At 48.1% G+C, this 22,003-nt stretch overlaps 1 protein-coding gene across 1 annotated transcript in view; it reads left to right on the top strand.

The window, feature by feature from the left end:
* Nucleotides 1-10,007: 10,007 nt before the first annotated feature.
* The window catches only part of Cyfip2 (cytoplasmic FMR1 interacting protein 2), a 119,788-nt gene continuing 107,792 nt past the window's right edge, over nt 10,008-22,003 (top strand). Inside the window, 1 exon segment of the mRNA NM_001106996.1 lies at nt 10,008-10,074. The gene's annotated coding sequence lies outside the window, so the exon portion shown is untranslated.

The raw sequence follows: 22,003 nt of genomic DNA, 5'->3' as shown, positions 1-22,003 counted from the left end.
CGCAAATGGCCGAGGTACAAAGAGTAAGAAACAACAGATGCTCAGCCCCAAATGGGACATCGATATCACATTAACTCTTCCCGAGACACAGGGGTGGATCATTGTGGAAGAGGTGATGGGAGGACTTTAAGAGCCAGAGGTGGTGAGTGCCCTCTGGACATGACAGCAGCCACAGGAACTCACAGCACTTATGACAGCACACACAAGCCCCATGCAAGCCCAATCCAAGACCATGCAGCAGGGAAGCAGACACAAAGTCTCACCCCACGCAGAGGAACTATTAGCAATTAATAGGCGCTGGGTGAGGGAGAGCTTTAATCACTTCGAAAGTGTTGTCCCATGCTTGAGGGGACGGTCACATACATCCAAGATTGCATAGGTAATCTTGGTCTTGATGGGTGAAAACCAAACAGGGTGGGAGGGAAAGGGATGGAGCTGGGAGGAGTCGGGGAGGAGTGGGTACGATTAAAACACATTGTTTGAAATTCTCAAAGAACCGATGGAATACAATTCTTCCTGAGAGAGGCGCCTGCTTGGAACTCCCTGCTGATAGATGTTGTCTTTAATTATGGGCCCGTTAGGAAGTGCATGAGGTCTCAAATGGACAGTTCCAAACCCATGGTCACCCAGATGGCCCTGGTTAAACTCAGTGGGTCACAGAACAAAACAAAAAGACATGAACGTGGGAAAGAGACTTGTGGGGAAGGGGAGGGGTGATGGGCAGAAAGGAGTGTGGGGAGACAGTAATTAGTAATGTATGTATGTATGTATGTATGGATGTATGTATGTATGTATGTATGGATGGATGGATGGATGGATGTTGTGTGTAGTCTTAAAAGCACACTTATTCTTTCTCGGGAGCTCTTCCTGAGTTTCCGGCTACGTTCTGAGAATAGCCAATGCCATGCTGCCAGCTGGCATTTTCCTGAGAGCACCACCCGTTTCTCTCACTGGCTTTGCTAAGCTGCTGACAACCACCCTTCCCGAAAACTCTGGGAGCTGCTGTTCACACACTACAAGCTAACCATCCCGGCTGGCTCTGCCAACCACCAAGGACCGCCCTGCAGCTGTGACCTTTCTCCGGCCCACCTGAGTTGTCTCTGATGGAAAACACCAGACAGTCTTAGTATTTTATAATCAGCCAGATAACACAACCGCTGGGCACAGAATCTATCGTCCTAAACTCATCATCAATCTTATATCAGAATTCTTCGGTGGTGGAGGTTGCCACCGTTTCTAATAGCCCCCAGGCCTACATGGTGTCCATCATGTTTGCTCTGCAGCCTGGTTCAAATCCCCAATCCTCACTGAGTCTCCCTCTCTTCCTATTCAGCCCGGAAATCCTGCCTCATCCTTCACTCAGCGATTGTCTTCTGCCATCTTTATTGACTCAATCAAGAAACAATTAGGGAATTAGATTTTAGTTATCAGTTTCTCCCCCTACACACACACACACACACACACACACACACACACACACACCCCAAAGTTATCCAAAAAAATTTAATAAAAGCCTTTTTATTATGGCGGGTGACCTTAGCTGTGACTCACCACACTGGGGATATGGAACCTGAAGAAGCCACCTCCTGTAGCTAATCAGGAAGCCAGTGGAGTGACAGAGACTCCAACCCACCCACAAAACTTCCAACCCACAATTTACCCTGTCCACAAGAAACGCAGGCACGGGGATGGAGAGAGACTGAGGGAATGGCCAACCAATAATCAGCCTTGAGACCCATCCCATGGGCAAGCACCAATCCCTATCACTATTAATGATACTCTGTTATGCTTGCAGACAGAAGCGAGTCATAAAATGAGAGGCTCCACCTAGCAGCTGACTCAGACAGATACAGACACCCACACCCAAACAGTGGATAGAGCTTGGGGACTCTTATGGAAGACTAGGAGGAAGGATTGCAGGCCCCTAAGGGGATGGGAACTCCACAGGAAGACCAAGAGAGTCAACTCACCTGGACCCTTGGGCTCTCAGAGTCTGAACCACCAACCAAAGAACATACATGGCCTGGACCTAGGCCTCCCACACATATGTAGCAGATATGCAGCTTGTTCTTCAACTGGAACGGAGGCTGTCCCAAAAGCTGCTGCCTGTCTGTGGGATATGGTCTAGCTGGGCTGTCTTGTCTGACCTCAGTGGGAGAGGAAGTTCCTAACCTCACAATGACTTGAAGGGATACCCCCAGGGGGGCCTCCACCTGCTCAGAGGAGAGGGAAAGGGAGATGGGGGAAGAATTATGGGAAGGGGTGACTGGGAAGGGAGGCAGTGAGTTGAGATGTAAAGTGAAGAAGTAAAAAAAAATTTAAAACCATTTTAGAAAAGCTTCTCCCCATAAAATAATGTGGTTTGGGCTTATAGAGCAATGGAATCATGCAGATGCTATTAGCAGCAATGACTTATTTAACTCTAAGGTGAGTATTCACCTACTGTGGCGGTTTGCATACGAACGGTCCCCATAGGCTCTTATATTTGAGGAGAGGGATTATTTCAGCTTACAATTCTATCAATGAAGAAAGTCAGAGCAGGAACTCAAAGCAGGAACGGGGAGGCAGGAATTGAAGAAGAGGTCGTGAAGGAGTGCTGCGTAAGGCTTGCTTGCCCTGTTTTCTTATAGTACCCAGGGCTGCTAGCCCAGAACTGGCACCAGCCACCGTGAGTACCCCCAGGCACGCCAATCACCAATCGAGAAAATGTCCCCACAGGCTTGCCCACAGGTCAGTCTGATCGGGATCATTTCTCAGTTGAGGTCAGCTGGCCCATTTCTGTTCCCTCGCTCTTCCACAGTGTGCAGATGCTGCAAAAAGAACCTCACCTTCTTCCTCAGGGGATGGAGAATGAGCTCTCGAGACACACAATGTTCTGGAGCCTTGGTCTTGGGCTTCCCAGCCTCTACCACTGTGAGAAATAAACTGATGTTGCTTACAATTACCCAGTCCAAGGGACTTTGTTGCAATCGTCCAAAGAGACTGATGGAAAGAGTTGTGACTCAGACTCCAAAGGCATGAGGCGGTCACTTGAAGTGGAAAGAGTCACTAGAGAACGCCACCTTGAGAGGAAAAAACTTGAGTGTGGGACAGAGGAAGTCTTCCCCGCTGTCCTCCTTCCCTCCCCATCTATTGCTGGGACTTCACGTTTGTCCAGCCTAGCTGGAGGCTAAACCATAAGAAAACCCTCCTGGAACAGTTCAGAGAGGTGAGTCTCAGGGCAGCAAGCAAAGCAAGAATTCGGGAGTGGGCCTGGGGGAGCCAGACGCAGGTACAGACAGCAGGCTTTCCTGCAAGGAGTTCACAAGCTGGTATCATATCTAAGACAGAAGTGGGTGGTGTGTGCATGCAGAGAGAGAGAGAGAGAGAGAGAGAGAGAGAGAGAGAGAGAGAGAGAGAGAGAGCGCGTGCTGGGCCTCATAGTTTGTGGATTGTATATTTGACTATTAGCTGAAGCTTATTCATAGCTATGAGAATTCTGTGATATTCTTCATGCAGTTCCCAATTGATGAAAACAGAACATTCTCTCTCTCCCTCTCCCTCTCCCTCTCCCTCTCCCTCTCCCTCTCCCTCTCCCTCTCCCACTCCCTCTCCCTCTCCCTCTCCCTCTCCCTCTCCCTCTCTCTCTCAGTTCTCTTTCTGTGGTCTTTTTGTGATCTACTTAATGTCACATTACTGTGCTTTGTGTTGGTGGATTTAGCGTTTGATGTGGCCACATACTGGAATAATAAGGGGTTGGGTTTTATTTCCCCAAAAATGCAGAAAATAAATCAGGGAAATGTATCTGATAAACATTGTTTGAGCAATAGTTATAGGACCGTTAACCACAGTATAATGTAATGAATAAAAAATGAATATGAGGAGCTGGGTAGAGTCCTTGCTTAGCATGACAGAGCACTGGGTGCCAGCTTCAGCACCATGTGAAGTGAGTGTGGTGACGCAAACCTGGAATCCAAGCAGGGAGGTGAAGGGAGGACCAGAAGGGAAAGGTGAGCCTCAACTACACGGCACAGTAAAGGCCAGTCTCTTGAGACCCTGCCTCAAAAAAGTGCACTAAGTGAAGTTGGTTTTGAATAGGAAAATGCATGAAATAAGAACACACACACACACACACACACACACACACACACACACACACACACACACACGCCTCGATTGGCTGAGAATCTGTGACTAGGAACAGAGGGACCTTATCCTTTATTTTTCCCTAGAAACAGTGGCTCAGTATTCACAAGTTCAGCATGTGTTCGTGGTGACCTGAACTTAACTTCTGGGTAACAAGAATTGTCTATAATTAGAAAGGGCCAGTGTAGGTTATCAGATGGAGCTATGGCTCCAAAAACAACAAACACACCAAGAAATAAGTACATGCATCCGAGGAAGCAGGGAGGGCATCACAGAGAGCCTTAGGCACAGTGTGAAGGGTGCCTGAAAGTTCTCTGGGAGGAGAGGTTTGAACAGTCACTTCGAGCACAGTCAGCATGCAGGAGGATATCCACCTTCTTTCCCTACATCAGCCTACCTTAGCACCACACCACAGGCCTAATAGCGTAAGTATTTGTTGAACGAGCTTGTCAGATTCTGCTTCCTTGCTCTCTTGGTTGATGGCTCACTCCCAATCCCTCTACACCCTCAGAGCTGTTACAGAGTTTGCTTGAAGTCTGATTTGGAGATAGACGTACCCACAAACTGCTCAGACATCTGCTTCTTTCCTATGTTGGTCTCTGGAAGCACTTTGTTGCCTAGGGATGTTTGATCTCCCTGGCCTTTGTGGGATAACATCAGGAGTGGGTGTCCCAGAGAAGGAATCAGAATTAGAGAGGTTATTGACATCCTCTGGGATGTGGAGTTTGGACTGTGAAGCTTAATCAAAGCCCCAAGTCCTCCTTAGGGATCATTTGAAAATGCAGTCGACATTTAGCTCCCATTCTTGAGCTTGTCCCATGTTCCAAACTCTGCTTAGCCTGTTAGAGAAGTTGTTTCATTTATCGTGCGCAAGATCCTAAGGGGAGGTACAGTAATATTTTCCCAATTTTACAAATAAAGAGAAGAGGGCTCAATGAGTTGTGGAAACCACTTACAGCCCTGCAATTAGTAAGTAGAAGAGTGGGAGCTTCAAATGAGCCCTGGCTATCTCCAAGTTCCACTGCTCATAGCCATTCTGTGAGAGCATGATAGAGCCACCGGCCTCTGAGTGCGCAAGGGGACCTGGGGCCCTGCCTTGGTTTCACTGTTGCATTCCAAATCTATTCGAGTTTTCTAAGACCCTCCTTTGAAGTTATTATCTGAAATGATCGCAAGTAGGGTTTGTTTAAATAAAAATGAAGGCTTCTTTACCATCAAGGCTAGAGCTTCAAGGGAGGTTAGGTCTCTTGATGGGTCAGAACAAAGGCAGTGGCAGAAATACAGCATGGAGGGAGGGTGTGCCTTTCAGGCAGATGGAGTAGCAGTGTCTCAACTGTAAAATAAGTCCTTAGATTTCCATCTATAACACAACAGAGCTACATATTAGAACTTTATGAGCATGGAAGGAACCCAGCATACAAAAGCACTGACACGGCGACTGGCTTCCAATAAGCAGTCAGTGAATTATCAGGTGAAAGGTGAGATCTCTCTCTCTCTCTCTCTCTCTCTCTCTCTCTCTCTCTCTCTCTCTCTCCCTCTCTCTCCCTCTCTCTCTCTCCACTCTCTCCTCTCTCTTCTCTCTCTCTCTCTCTCTCTCTCTCTCTCTCTCTCTCTCTCTCTCCCTCCCTCCCTCCCTCCCTCCCCTGCTAGCTGTCCTGGCCTTGAACTTACAGAGATCCACCTGCCTCTGCCTCCAGAGTGCTGAGATTCAATGCATGTACCACCAATGCTGAACAAATGTTCCCCTTAGCAAATACTTTTGGAGTCTAAGAACTAAAGCAACCGACTTCCTCTGAGAAAGATCTAGGGTCTGGTACCAGTCAGCGTTCTGAAACCTTTCCCCTATGTGGGCCTGAGGCAACGCGGAGCGTTATATAGCAACCGATCTAAATTGCATAACTGGTTATGAGGTGTCATTCTGCTTCCTAGCAATGTAAATGCTTAGAACCAATGCTTAGAACGAAGTGACACAGTGAGTCCACGGTGGTGTCTCTGTCTTTCCATCTGGTGTTATAATTACTTCCTCCTCCATTTTGCATTTATATACTTTTTTCCTTCTTCTTACAAAATTCTTCCCCGGTTTTTTATTATTTTTACTTTTCATTATATGCACTTATTCTACATAAATGTGTGGGCAGATCCGTGACACTGTGCACACGTAAAGGTCAGATGAGAACTCGTGGAAATCAATTCTTTGTCTACCATGTGGGTCCCAGGGATCAAACTCATATCATAAGACTTGGCAACAAACGCCTTTACCTACGTCAGCTCTGTTTTAGCTTTAATATACTCTATCCCAGCAATGCACATTAAGAGTGTTTTTGGAATAAGGCAGCAGAGATTTTTCTCTGGGAAAGGGAAATGACGCATGCCATTGTAGAGGACAGCGAAGGTTTGGATCCCTTACCTTGGATAAGGTTGTTAGCCACCCTCAGTTACAGTTATGGGTAAAGCACATGATTGTGTCCCCTAATAGAGTAGTTGTAGAAGTTAAACTAGGTGACTCACTGGGTAATAGCCATTATGTTCTGTTTTCCCATCCAAGTCCCCCACCATTGGTGGCCGTGAAGCCGTGTCTGGTACTGGTCTTTCAGGGGCGCCTTTTCTACCGGCAAGCACTGTTGCTGCTCGTGGAGCCCTCATGTATCACCTGTAGCTTGTCAAATAGCAGAACAGTTCTCGCTCGGTAGCCCCCAGTCTCCTCACTGCTGATGGTTCCGCCTGAGCTGAGAGGGAAGGAAATCTGAGGGCAGCAGACAGACAGCTTACACCTCTTAACGGTGAGGTGTGAGGGTTTGCCTTGAACAGTTCATTCAACCCATTTTTCTGAACTGTTATTTTTCCAGACTCTGTGCCTGGCTCTGAGGATGCTTCAGGACGTGAGACGTAAACATCCCTTCTCTCTCTCGGATAAAGTCTAATTGGAGGACGCAGGCAAATGTAGATACGGCTTTGACAACAGAACAATAAATGGCATGTAAGAAGGATGGCCAGGGAGTTACAGAAGCGTAAAGGGTGACTCCATATCTAGCCCAGCCAAAGGAGGGATTTGGGAGGAGTAACCACAAGGCAAGTACCAAAAGGACGAACAAAAGTCAAGTGGGTGACCTGGGAGAAAGTGCAGAAGAAGGGTAGAACCAGAGAACTGAGGCAAGAGAGAAGCTCGACTTGTGCAAGGGCCAGACAGAAGCTAGAGCAGCTTTAAGGAACTAACGGGATCCTTTTAGCTGAATCATAGCAAATTTGTTCACATGGGAAGAACTCTGACAGGTCATAGATCATGAGGTCCCTGTGAGGCCACCCTAGAGGCTGGGCTCCATCCCGAGGGCAGTGTGGAGCTAATGAAGCACTCTTGCTCTGAGAAGCCAACACCCTCTGTTTCAACTTATGTAATTCTCTACAAACAGAGGGATGTTGGAGTGTAGCCAAGCTAGTTAAATTTATAGATGGGGGAAACCAGGAGAGGGAGGTAAAACTTCTTGCTTAAGATTTCTCTTCAGTTGGTTGCAAAACTCAAACACAAAGGCAAGTCCCTGGCATTTGGTGTAAAAGCCCAGGCTGCATCTTCTCAATAAGCAGGCAGAACCCAACAGCCAGGGAAAATGAAATCGCATCACACACAGCCACACGTATAGTAATGGTTGTTTTACGTTATTGTCTCCAAACAAATTCTCTCTGAAAAGTGAAAAGACAAAGAGAGAACGACATGGAGAAACGAGTCTCTGAGAAAATAAAAGCACCTCAAATAACCTGCCCTTTAGGATGAAACCCCAAGGAACTGGGATTCTCGTTCGTAAGCGACTGCAGTCACTGTGGACTGAAAATCTGAGGATCCTGGTTGGAAAAGAAAAAATGAATTTTAAAGTGAGAAGAAACCTGAGTTCTGTTTTTAAAGCCGCCCCCCACAAACACCCCCTCAGCTTTCTCACATGGCATCAGAGGGGGGGGGAATGTATGTGTGTTGCTATATATGTAAGCCATCGCTTCTGAAATAGCAATTTAAATTAGACAAGTGATGTAACATCAAACCACGAAGGATCGTGAATCCTGAGCCCTTGGGGAAGCATGTGAGATGCAGCTAAGTCTTCTCAAGCCCTTTTCTGAGATTTGAATACAGTGGTTTCTCTATCAGTAGCCATTTACAGGGAACAAGTTTGCAAGCCCAAATCTGTGGAGTCTAACAAGCATTGCAGAAGGTTCCCGTAACCCAAGATTTTTTTTTTTTTTTTTGGTTCTTTTTTTCGGAGCTGGGGACCGAACCCAGAGCCTTGCGCTTCCTAGGTAAGCGCTCTACCACTGAGCTAAATCCCCAGCCCCGTAACCCAAGATTTTATCCCTTACTGCTATATACATAATCCAGAGTCTCCAGTCCTTTCCAATTAGTTCCCCTAAGAGGTACCCATCCAGGGCAGGCTGCAGAGATGACTCAGCAGTTGGGAACAGTGGCTGCTCCTCTTGAGGACCCCAGTTCAATTCCCAACACCCACATGGCAGCTCGCAACTGTCTGTATCTCTAGTTCCAGGGGCTCCATGGCACCAGGCATGCACGTGGTACACATACATGTGCATGCAGGCAAAATGTCCACGCACACAAAGTAAAATAAACCCCTTTTTAAAAATACCCAGGGCAACCATTATTTCCTTTACTGCAGGTACTGGGTCTTCCGGGCAGAGCAGTGCTATGCTGGGGTGTGTACAGGTCAGAACCTGGTGCAGCCGGCCTCATGTCTATCTAAAGGCTTCCAGGCTGCGTCTCAAGGAGCAATGGATTCTTTGAAGAGCCCCTAAGCAGCGTCTAAGAAACCTGCCCCCTCAGCTCCTTCCTAGGTTTGCCTAAAAGTCTGTATATCATGCTTTTGTCCACGAGTCAATTCGATCTCAGTGGGATTGACACGGACCATATATGCATATTCATATACACATATACATGCATATATATACATACACATATATATGCACACTTATATACATATAATATACGTTGTAGCTTTCTACTGTAAGAAATGGAAAGGAAATAGAAGTTTCTCTTCGTTTTAAAATTATTACATTTATTTATTGTGTGAGTGTGTATATGGTGTGTGAGTGTGTGTGTGTGTGTGTGTGTGTGTGTGTGTGTGTGTGTGTGTGGTGTGATGTGCCTATATGCATGTGGGTGGAGGTCAGAAGACAATATACAGCTGTCTCTCTCCTTCCTCCTTGTGGTTCCTGGGCTCGAACTCAGGCTTGGCTGCAAGCGCTTTCACCCTCTGAATCCGCGCCCTCTGGGAAGTTATTCTTGACCATAGGTGGAGCACTAAGGAGCAAGCTCAATTAGTGGAAGGGCCCAACGTCTCACTCAGCCTGCTCCCTCCTTTGGGAAACCGCTGTCACTGGACTTCTGTCAGGTCAGTTAACGCTGGCAGATAATACGCTCCAAGCGAGCAGGGGCTCTACTGTACACTAGTGCATGCCTGGCTCTGGGCAAGATGCTTGGAACAAAACAGGTAGTCGATAAAGATGTGGTGAATAAATGACTACTTGAAAATAATTTGACACCGGGGAGATGCGAATGGAGCCGAAGCTTCCTTCCTTCTGGGGTGGCAGGTGTTGCTGGTGATGCTGGCGGCAACAGGAAAATCGTCCCTCCTCCACCTCCAGAGTCGGGAGCCTGGCTACTCTAAGGCTGGAAGGTGTGGGTTCAGCGCGGCCCTGGGAGAGGAGGTTGCAAGTCAGGGGTGCGCAGGGAGCCCCTCGCCGCAGCCATTTCCGGCTCTTTGTGTGACAGCAGCAGCGGCAAAGGGGCCGGCCACCGCGGCCAGAGGAGGAGCCCCAGCGAGCGGAGGGGCGGGGCCGCGGGCGGGGCGCGGCGGGCCGCCGGCGCAGCGGCCGAGCCCGGCTGAGCATCCTGCGCCCCGGCGCGGGGCCCTGCGGTAGTCTCGGGTCCCTCCCCTGGACCTGTCGCTGAACCAGGTAAGGGAACCTTAGAGACATCGTGGCTGATGAGGGGACCGAAATGCTGCCCAGGCGGAGGATGCGCTCCTGAGGATGCGCGAAGGGCGGGCGCCACTTCTCCCAGCCCGCTGGGGGCGCTTGGCTTGGCGCCCGAGGCTGCACGGCTCTGGGTCCCTGGAGGCCCAGCTGCAGGCCCCGCGTTGCCCCCTTTCCCCAGGGCTGTGCCGGGAGCCCTGAGCAGAGAGCGTCTCCCAGGAGTCGTGGGTACAACGCTGAGCTCCGCGCGGCAGCCGCAGCCGCAGCAGGTGCGTGGCCTGGCCGGAGCCGCCCTCCCGAAAAGGAGACAGGGATAGTCTCAGGGACAAGGGACACCTGCAGGGACCACGAGTCCAGCGGGGGCCACATCCCTACGCCCAGGTACTGCAGATCGCCGTGCGGTCCCCGCCTCTGCGGTCGCGGCCACCATCGTTCAGTCAAGGCCAGAGAGAGCTGCCTGGGCCCGCCTAGCAGGCAAGGGGGTACTGGGCGCCCGCCGTGAACCGAAGCCGGGTGGGGCTGGGGCCGCAGTGGCACGGTTTGGGAGTGGAAGGCTCTGATGAGCCGGGAGGCATGGCTGACCTGCTTCGTAGCGTTCTGGCCTATGCTAGCGCCTCTCCCCTGGCTGGCTTCCTCCCCTGGAGGAAGAAGGTGGGGTGATGGGATGGAATCCTAGGGGACAAGGTTTCCTTCGTATCTAGCTGCCCACCTGTCTGTTGTGGGAGGTTGCCACATCACCTTCAGGACGGTAAGCCCTCCTGTGAGTACAGGAAGGGAGGGAGTAGCTTGTGGCTAAGGGTGGGGGCAGGGAGCATGGTTCAACCGACTGATGGTTTTTCTCCGGTGACTATCTGGGTGTTTTCCAGCCCAGACTCTGAACTTGACTGGCCCAGTTCCTTAGTGCCCACAGCCTCACGTTTGGGCAGGAAGACTTAGGGGACAGACTGTGGACTGTTGGCTCCTAAACTACCATTTCTACCTCTTGCCCCCTCCCCTTAGAAGTGACCAGCATTACTCTTGGGCACAGGCCCTGCTAGAACCCATGCCTAGCACTCAGTGCAACCCCTCCGCCCCCTTGTTGGAGGACAAAAATATAGATTAATATCTATAGTCAGGACTGTAAAGTCCTTGAAGGTAGTTGTCCCCCACCACCATCCCCCCCTTGACTTTCTCCCCCCTCCACGAAATGCCCTGTGCCTCCCTTCTCTCCTGTCAAACTTGCTTGAGAAAGGAGCCAGTGAGTGGTGTTTATCTTGAAGAGCTAAATACAAAAGGTTTCCCCATTGGATGCAGCGCAGGTCCTCCGTAAGTCATGGGATCAGAAAGGAAGCTGAGGATAGGAGACATTTTAATAGGAAGCCAAGCTGAAGTCAAAATATTTGGTATCTCTAATGGTTGGCTTTCTGATGTAAGCTAGAGGAGGCACTGATACTGTGGTCAAAATGGCATAGCTGGCAGCTGGCAGCTTCAGTCAGGGCTGCTTTGGCATGGTGGGCAGGAGTACTGTGGGAGCCTGTGTGTGTGTGTGTGTGTGTGTGTGTGTGTGTGTGTGTGTGTGTATGAGAGAGAGAGAGAGAGAGAGAGAGAGAGAGAGAGAGAGAGAGAGATAGGTCAGGGGTTACTGTCACCAGAAGGCTTTTGTCGATCACCAGTCTCTACTTGTGTGGTGTGAAATTTGCCTCACTGGAGCTGGCTGCCATCTGCCCTGACGGTTATGAAGCCACAGACAGCGCACTGCTGCTCACAAAGCCAGTGCCCCTGCGTACTTCTGCTTGCTGAGCCCCGGGCCGGTGGCATTAGCTCACTAATCTTCTTTATTATATTTCCTGGCCGGTCCTGACTGGTTGTATAGGAACCCAAGACTGCCTTGTGGTTCCCTCTGTGGCGGAAAATGGAAAGGAACGGCGTGAGTTAGGCATTAGGCCAGAAGTGGGTGGGTGGGGGAATACAGCTGTGGAGGTTTGGAGACTCTGGCTCACATCAGGTCACGTGGTGAAGTGATTTAACAGCCAGCGACGGGGCCCTGGTAACAGAACGTGCACCCTCCGATTATCGTGCCCCCTCAGTGATCACTGAGCCTCTGAGGCCGCCATTGACCTGAAAGCTAAATTAGGTGATGAATAGGCAACAAGCTAATTAGCATTGGGAACAGCGTTGCTGGAAAACAGTATAGGGCTCCTGTCCTCACATCTCAGCCTCAGCCTCCATGCTCAAAGAGGCTTCTTTGGGCCACTGTTAGCCCCAGGGTTCCACCAAGAGCTTCACAAAACGCCCTTTTTTGTGGTCTCCATGTGGCCACCATAACAATGAGTCTATTTCTTTACTGGCAAGCATTAATTATTCACTTATGGTTGACGAAACCAGATGTCAGTCACCTCATTGGAGCCTCTGTGAGAGGCCTTTGGTCTTGTCAAGTTGAGAAGCAAAGCCATATCTAGGGTCCAGCGAATGGCCTTGCATGTGTAGCTGGGGGGGGGGGTGGTTGGTGGATGGGGAAGGCAGCAGAATGTGCCTTGCAGGCTGTGAATCCTGTGAATCGGAGGCCAGCTGTGGTGGGGGAGGAGCTGGTACTTCTCTGGATGTTCTTAGTAAACGAAGGGTGCCCGAAAGTGCTGGATAGAGCGTGTGGCGTGCTATTTATATCCTTATTGTTGCAATGCGTTATTTTACAAGATCGCCAAGAATCTGGTTCATGTGCGCAGTCAATCCACGGTCCTCTCTGACCTCTCCACTTCCGGGGCTTACCTGAATCTTGCTTTTCCAAGGGGACTTGGTCTGCTGGATCAGTTGAGGTACGTGCCAAAGACATTGGGAAGGCATGTGATCAGACAAGGTGTTGGCCAGGGCTTCACCTGGCTACTGCTGAAAGTAAATGTGGTTGAACTTGAGTAGGCAGGAGGAAGAGGTGGGGGCAGGTGAGCAGAGGTAATTCTCACGTTTCAGCACACAGAGCCCGGGAAGAATGTCTTCCTCTGTGTATTCAGCATTTTGCAACCAATTCAAAAACATCAAGGGCAAGTTTGGCTTTCCATCTGAGACAGGCAGCAGCACGGTGAAGTTAGGACTTGGGGATTCCTCCTCGGCTTGCTGTGCACTTTAACATGACCTCTGCCTTCTCTGACTTTAACAACTGAGCAGTGTAAAGCGGTCCACTATGCCTGTCACCTGTCTGTTGCCACCAAAGCCCTGGATGACACAATGTCTGTGAATTCCCAGGTTAAAAAGAAGCCATCGAAAGAGGAAGAGAACGGGGCTCCCGAGCCTGGCTCCTTTGGATGCGTGCCTCTGTTCTAAAGGAACTGTTTATTAAGTGTCTTTTGAGTGTCAGCTTTAAGAGTTCGTTCTGTGGCTTCTCTGTACCTTGAAGCCAAAAGGAAACCGAAAGGCACTTTGTGGCTCCCAGGTTCTGTCATGTCCTTATCTGTATAAAGACACATCAGGATTCACTCAGTGTGTGGGGGATATCTGTCAGGATGCAGAAGGCAGGACGGTAGCTTTGGACCTATGGCCATCGACTAAGGACTACGTGGGTGATTTGCCTTAAGACATCCATTTAAACAGTGCTTTTTAGGCCCCGGCAACAAAGGAGAAGTGAATGGAGTTTAAATTCTTGAGGGAAATGGTTTGAGAGGACAGGGCTGACTGCAGCAGACTCTCATGCTGCCATTTTGAAAGCCTGGTGTCATCTCAGAAGCAGTATAATGGACAAAGGAAAGCAAATAGAACCTTCCAAAGGAGGAGACCCAGTGATGACCTCATGGTGGGGGTGGGTATGTTTTGATTGGGTGCTGACCTCAGTGGCCAGTCTTCTCACAGTAGAAGTTCTCAGACTCTAATCCCTAGGTGGAATGGAGGGACTTTGTATGGTCGTTTTCAAATGAGTTGCTTTTCTTGTTGTTCTCAGAAAAGTGAACGGCAAAAGCAACTTAAGGAAGAAAGGGTTTTCTTTTGGCTTACAGTTGAAGGGGGTACAGTCCATTGTGACAGCAGGAACATGAAGCAGCTGGTCACATAGCATCCTGAGTCAGGAAGTGGGGGAAGATGAATGTTGGAACTCAGCTTGTTATCTGTTTATTGTTATCATCGTCGTCGTCGTCATCATCATCGTTTCTTTTTATTTATTCTGTAATCAAAGCCCATGGGGTGGTGCCACTCACTCAACACTGAGGGTAGACTCTCCCTCCTTAGTCAAATCTTCCTGGGATCACTTTTGGAGCTTACATCCTGTTAGGTTGACAGTTACGATCAACTGTGACAGGGTGTCAGGCTTCCCACAGAAAGTAAAGGTGGTAGACCGATTAGGAGACTTTGGGAGACTCCTAAGTTTGGACCAGTTTGCTCTAGGAGGATTAAGAAACAAGCTAGGGTTGACTGAGAGATTTGCCCAGCTTTCCCTGAAGGCCCATGTGTTGGTCTGTCTATGCTGGGTCCTGGGAGTGGCACCGTTAAGAGGTGCGGCCCTGTTAGAGTAGGTGTGGCCTTGTTGGAGGAAGTGCGTCACCGTGGACATGGGTTTTAAGACCTTCATCCTAGCTGCCTTGAAGCCAGTATTCTGCTAGCAGCCTTCAGATGAAGATGTAGAGCACTCAGCTTCTCTGCCTGGATGCTGCCATGTTCCCGCCTTGATGATAATGGACTGGACCTCTGAACCTGTAAACTAACCTCAATTAGCTGTCCTTATACAAGTTGCCTCGGTCATGCTGTCTGCTCACAGCAGTAAAGCCCTGACTGAGACAGCCCACGAGCTCAAAGAGCACGCAGGGCAGACCCTCATCACAGAGACTCAGTATCTCTGCACCGAGGCGTACTGAGAGGTCTTCCGTTTGTGCTTTTCAAATGTGATGCTTTATGACCAACTCCAGCAAAGTGTGAATTAGGAGGTAATAATTACAATCTGAACGTCTGCCCTCGGTGTCCAAATCTGTTACAGTTCCATGAGGGAAGGAGACATGGTACGTCTTACAGTAGGCAGTAGGAACTGTAGGGTGGACGAATCATCTACAGAGGTTTTCTTAGATTCTTAGGAGAGTAGACAGGTAAGGCTTCTTTAGACAGGGTGCCAAAAGACATGTATTTGGGTCATTGGCTCTGGCTCATGTAATCAATACATCATTAAACATTGACAAATACACAGAGCCCTGTGCCCATCCCCCCGTGCTAGTTGTAGGGGTCAGATCCAGAAAAGAAGTCTATTCCTGGCATCGGTGGCGACCCAGCGAGTTTGTAAGCGTGTGAAGCAGTTTGTGAGAGGATGGGAGACGAGGCGTTGAGTTCTGTGGGAGTGTGGAAGAGTATAGCGGCGGTGCGAGGGGCTGACCTGTTTATTCTTATTACTCTAGAAAACTGGCTTCCACAAGGCCATTTCCATACAGGCATGTAGCATACTTCTAGCATCCCCCACCCCACCCCCAGTCCCTGTCACCTTTCTCCTCCTCCCCTGTCCACATTAGTCTCTTCCTCTACACAGTTTTGCTTCTCCTTTCCCGCCTATCTGTTCACATGAGATTTTAACCGTCTGTATAAAATCTAGGTCCCACAGATGAGAGAAGACATTTGCCTTATCCAAGACTGACTTAAGTCTCTGGATTCGATGAGCTCCAGTCACATCCATTTTTTTTCTGCACACGGAATGATTTAATTTTATGGCATACATGAGCGACATTTTCCTTTTATGCATTCAGAATAGGCTGGTTTAGACTTGGGCCGGGACACGGTAGGATTTGAGAAGAGGAGGGAAGCCGCTGAGCTGTGGCAGTGGTTTGAGTGAAGGCACACAGCCAGGATGTCCTCGAAGAGACAGGTGACCCTGTACACTCTGGCCACTGTGGGCAGATGGTCCAAGCTGAGGAAGTGTAGCTTTAAGAATGCTCCTTATATGGAGGTAAATGTCCCATCTAGCACCAGAATCATTTGCTTACGGGTTAGAAATGCCCAGGGAGAAAAGATCAAGTACAGTAATTTATTTTCTTCTTAAAGTCTATGTGCTGTAAGGTAGTCACGTGATTGGTATCTCACATTGCTTCGGTACCATACTCTGCAGAAAGGACAAACATGTTAGAAGTGATATGGTGGGAACACTTTGAAATCTCTCCTCGTGCTTTATAAAATGCCGCTTGTTTGCAGACCTCAGTGCTTGAACTGTGTTGCAACAACTTTTACAACACAGACTCTGACATCACGGTGGAGTGCTACTAGCACTCCATCTTTCTTATATTTTCTTGTGTGTGTGTGTATGTGTGTGTGTGTGCAAATGGAGGCCGTGGGTCAACTGTGCAACCATGGGTATCATCCCCATAGATGTTGTCTACTTTGCCTTGATTATATTACTATTATTATTATTATTATTGGGGACAGTTTTTCATAGGCCTGGAGCTCACCAATTAGGCTGACTAGTGAACCCCAAGGATTCACCTGTCCTCACCTCTCTGGCCCTAGCATTACAAGCAAGTGCCACCAGGCCCAACTTTGACTGTTTAAAATATGGGTCCTGGTGATCAGACTCAGTTCTGAATGCTTGCACAGTAAGCTCTGTACTTACTGGGCTGCCCCACCTCCACCCCCAGATCTCAATCTCCATATTTCCCAGTAAGTGATTTGGGAGCCTAAGTCAGTCTCAGAGTCCTGTTCAGGTTGCAGGTCCCCAAAGATGCAGGCAGGTTCTGAATCCTCCAATCTGGAAACCAAGCCTGAAAGTCCCCTCTGGGTTTCCTCAGCAGATGGCTCCTTTAGCCGGAGTGTCTGAAAGCTTGCTCCCCTCTCCACACATAGGTCCCATGGGGGCTCCTCATGTGGCAGTGTGCTATAGTCCCTAGGAGGGGCAGAAATCAGGTGGGCACCACAGATAAATGACCTCCCCTCATAAAGGACTGGTGACTGTGGCCCCAAGCTTGTGGCATCTGCTTACTTTTTGGCTGTCACCAAAAAGCCTTCCTCAAGCCACTAACACAGGAAGCAGCTGAGGAAAGCAGCCAATGAAATGGTAAGGCCCTTTGCCCCAAGGCCTATGTCTCCGTTTCCTTTTAGAAAAACAAGCAGGGCAGATAGGCTTTCTGTGGGAGCTCAAGTGGAGGCTTACTTGGGCGTCTTTGCTCCACCCCCAGGTCCCCTGAGAAGAGAGCTGCTGCAGGTGGCAGGGCCTCTGCTCCCAGGGGAAAGGCAGCCAGTGAGGCACTGCCTAGCCAGCAGGTACTGTGTACTGCCAGGTGTCTCACTGCTCTGCTGCTTGCTGTATTTCAGAATAAAATTCAAAATTCTGCTCAAAGCAATACAGGCCCGTGCTTTTGGGGAAAAAAAAGTGTCAAAAGACTCCATGCCTTGCAGAGCAGGGCTTCCTTCCCGTGAGGGCTGGTTCTTCAATACCTACATCTTACTCTCTAATGTGTTCAGACTGCTGCTCCAGGCTTAGGTCTTTTCTGCACTGATGGTCACCCGGTTGTGATGAATCACACCCTGTCCCCCGACCCCGTTTCCTAAGCTACTGAGATCGGTTTTAACCTAAATCATGTGCAAAATCTCTATCTTATTAAGGTTTTTCGTCGAAGTGAGCAGGCCAAAAGTGACGTTCTATTTCTTTTCTTATCCCTATTTCTTTTCTTATTCGGTGTTTTGTTCCATTGGAAAGTTTAGGTTTTTTTTTTCTAACATCAAGTTGAATGTCAGTTTCTGCATCAGACTCTGTTTTCCCAGATTGCTCTGTTAGTCTCTAACCAGCCAAGTCGCTGCACGCAAGAGTCATGTCCGGGTCCCGGTTTTTGTGTCACTAGTAAGAGAACTCCGGAGGATAACTACTTTTTTTTTCTTGTTTATCTTTAACTTCAAAATCGATCTCACCCCAGCCCCAGAAGTTTCCTGTCATCTGGAAGTCTTTTCTGCAGAGTGGAGCTGCAGCAGAAGCACCGAGATGAGAACTGTGGGTGTGGAGTGGTCGTGGGTGTGTTTGTGGGTGTGTTTGTGGGCTGTGTGCACCTGTCATTCCAACACCCAGAAAACTGCTGTGAGCTCTAGACCAGTGAAACAGACAACAACCAGGCAGGATAGAGGCTGGACAGCTAATTTAGGGGATCTCCATGACATAGGGTGGGGTTGTCTGTCACTCTCCTTATTCCTCCCACTGTCCCCTGCATAATCTCTGGCTCTCTCTGTACCCTACTTGTTTATGTAATGCCCATAGCTTCATAAAAATACTAATTTGGGGGAGTGATCACTTTGCTAAGACATAGTCAGATTACCTGACAACTTAACCATTTAAACCATATGGTTTCATCATTGGTAGTAACTAACAAACCTGTGCAACGACAATCACTTAAGATAACATTAGAACATGTCTAGAAGGCATCCTGGAAAGAGACCTCATACACAGATTTCCTCCAAACCCACACCCAGCTCTAGGCAACCACACGTCCACTCCAGGTCTCCGTAGATCTCCAGACACTGTATAAATGGATTCATACAACGTGGATCTTTCTGTCCGTGGCGTGGTGTGTTCAAGGTTCATGCCTGCACTGAGGGTCATAGTATGTATCCGGACTGAAGTCCTTTCTGTTGCTGAATACTACCATGTTGTACAGTGGTACCAGTTTTTGTGCATGGTGCACACACACACACACACACACACACACACATATACACACACACATATACACCACACACGCACACACATACATATATATATATATATACACACACACATATATATACACACACATACATATACACCACACACACACATACACACACACATACACACACATATACACACACAGATACACACACACATATACACACACACACAGATACACACACATATACACACACACAGATACATACACATACACACACAGATACACACACACATACACACACATATACACACACATACACACACAGATACACACACATATACACACACATATACACACACAGATACACACACAGATACACACACATATACACACACATATACACACACATACACACACATATACACACACATACACACACAGATACACACACATATACACACACATATACACACACAGATACACACACAGATACACACACATATACACACACATATACACACACATACACACTCAGACACACACACACACACACACGAACATGAACACGCACTCATGCTATCGAAAGTTTGTGGATGTCAGAGAATAAGTTGCAGGAGTCAGTTCTCTTTTACTGTGTGGGTCTCAGAGAACTCAAATCACCAGGCTTGTCCGGGGCACCTTCACGCCCTCAGCCATTTCACCAGCCCCTCTTTCACAACCTTCATTCTAATCAGTCTCCTTTTATTTAATTGTATGCACATGGGTGTTTTGCTTATGTCTGTGCACTACGGGCATACAGTGCTTACAGAAGCTAGAAGAAGAGTGTTAGATCCCTTAGAACTGGAGTTATTGACAGTTGTAAGCCTCTCTGTGGGTGCTGGGAACCGAACCTGGGTCCTCTGGAAGGGTAGCCAGTGCTCTTAACCACCAAGCCATCTCTCTGGGCATCAAGTGTGGTGAATTTACTTTGCAAAGTAAAAAGCAGCATGGTTTAATTACAGAAAACAAAAACTTTCAACATGTCCTGCTGTTGTCCCTCGGCATGTAGCAAATTAATGCCCCATCGGGCTGCATTGTGCTAGAATGGCCAGCTGTTAACATTGCTGTCTGAGTTACTTCATTTGGGAGAAAAAAAAGTGTGAAATGAATTTTGACTTGGGATCAGGACAGAATTTTCAACCATTTCCAAAATGGCTCTGAACATGCTTTTGTTGTTGTTTCTTGGCTTGTTTTTTGCTTTTGTTATTCTGTAGTATTTGCTTATGAAATGTTTTCTCTGCATTGACAATTAGAAAACCAAACTGTAGACAAGCTGAAAAAACATTGAAGATATCCTGCATCCTACAGTGTGAAATATTTGTGTAAAAAATAAATGAGTGCAGAGTCCACCGAGATAGCTCAGTGAGTTTGTAGGGAGGCAGAAGAACCAGGTTTTGGTTCCCCAGAACCCGTGTAAAATCCCAGTGGATATGGAAGCCTGGAGATAGGCTTCTCGGAGCAAGCTGGCCAGCAAGCCTAGCCAAGTCTGCAAGTTCTGGATTAGCAAGATGGTACCTGTGTATATATGATAGAACGTGGTTGTGGAATACATGCAATGTCAACCACATGCATGTTCACACACACACACACACACACACACACACTAACATACATGGGAACATGCTTCTAACTGTGTATGCACACTACACACATTTATTTCACCAGTATGCAAATTGCTTTCATCTTTGATAGATGACAACATTATATGTAATGCTAAGAAATTGTTTGAAAATAAATTCCCTTATGGTTTATGACCGTTAAACATTTGATTTGCATACCTGTTTTATATATCTGTTTACCCATAATCTATATTTCTTGGGTTGAAAGAGATTATAAGAGAAAAAGTTTAAGAAGCCTCAGTGTGCGTAATCCCCTAAGAGCAGCTCCAAGCGATTCCCACAGGGTTGACAGCTGGGGTGCCTGACTTTGTCTGAGCAGACTGTTCCTGTACAGCTCTTCATGCCCAACCCACTCAGCAGAGGTTGCGTGGCCCGTCGTGGTACACTGTGGCATCCCTGTAAGATGAGCATACGTAATCGTTTCCCTGCCCTGCTGGTTTTGAAGGGGCTCCACTCCACAGGGCATGGGTCTCCATGGAGCTGTACCCTGCCACGACCACCTTCTATGCCTGCAGAGTTTCCTGCTACACTCTGGCTATACACAGGATGGATGGGAAAGCGGGCTGTGCCCTTGGGATTTTGCTCGCCTCCCCAAATGCCATCTCATTTGAACCTAATGAGACCCTTTTAATTGTTTTATATTTTAAAGTATCTTTGCATAATATTTTCCTTGTATATATAAATCTGTTTGCTTATATATGTATATGTATGTCTGTGGGCGTGTGTGTGTGTGTGTGTGTGTGTGTGTGTGTGTGTGTGTGTGTGTGTGTTTGTGTGTATGCATCCTCTTCCTGGATAGCTGGACAGATGGAGAAAATATCTCCTGGCCTCTAGATGTTTATGAATCTCCTAAATGATGGTTTCCTAATCTTTTCTTTCCAATTTAAGAGAGTTTTTGGTCCCGAGGAAGGGAAAAGCAGCCAACCTGGGAGGGAGATGATACGCTTAGCATTTTCCAAAAAGGTACGAAAGCAGGCATGACCTAAAATAACAGGGAACTAGAAAGAAAGATATCCTGTGAGCCTGGCCTCTGTCGATCGCTGGCATGAATGAAAGCATTTATTTCTTAGAAACGGTGATCTGAAGAAGCATCAGATAGTAGCTGCCCTCTTGAATTTGTGGGGCAGTGCTGATGGGAAGGGAAGATGAAAACCATACAGAGCTGACATCTTAGTGACAGGGGCGACGCCTGCCCGAGTGGGGGAGTAGGGAACTCATGGCAATGTTCACCTGCTCCATGGTTTACACACCATGGCCTTCAGTGGGCAGTGGGCAGTGAGAAGCCATAGCTTTAGTCTGAGCAGAGGGCTGGATTCCCGAACAAGCCAGTTTGTTGTTGTTGATTCTTCTGAAGACAGGAGATCCTAATGTGGCCAAGTTAGCACAATCAGGAAGACCCTTCTGCATAACCTTTACAAAAAAAGTAATCTCATGCGAGCCAGTCTTCTGTGTGTGTGTCTGTGTGTGTCTGTGTGTGTCTGTGTGTGTCTGTGTACTGGTTAGTTTTTGTCAGTTTAACACAAACTAGAGTTACTTGGGCAGAAGGAACCTTAACTGAGGAATTGCCTCCATCAGACAAACCTGTGGATGTGTCTGTGAAGCATTTTCTTAATTGCCAATGATGTAGGAGGGCCCAGCCCACTGTGGGCGGTGCCGTCCCTAGGCAGGTGGGCGTGGACCTCATAAGAAAAA

Source organism: Rattus norvegicus, chromosome 10, assembly GCF_036323735.1.
Source record: "Rattus norvegicus strain BN/NHsdMcwi chromosome 10, GRCr8, whole genome shotgun sequence".
NCBI classification, from domain to species: Eukaryota; Metazoa; Chordata; class Mammalia; order Rodentia; family Muridae; genus Rattus; species Rattus norvegicus.
This window is presented reverse-complemented; position numbering and strand designations above follow the sequence as displayed.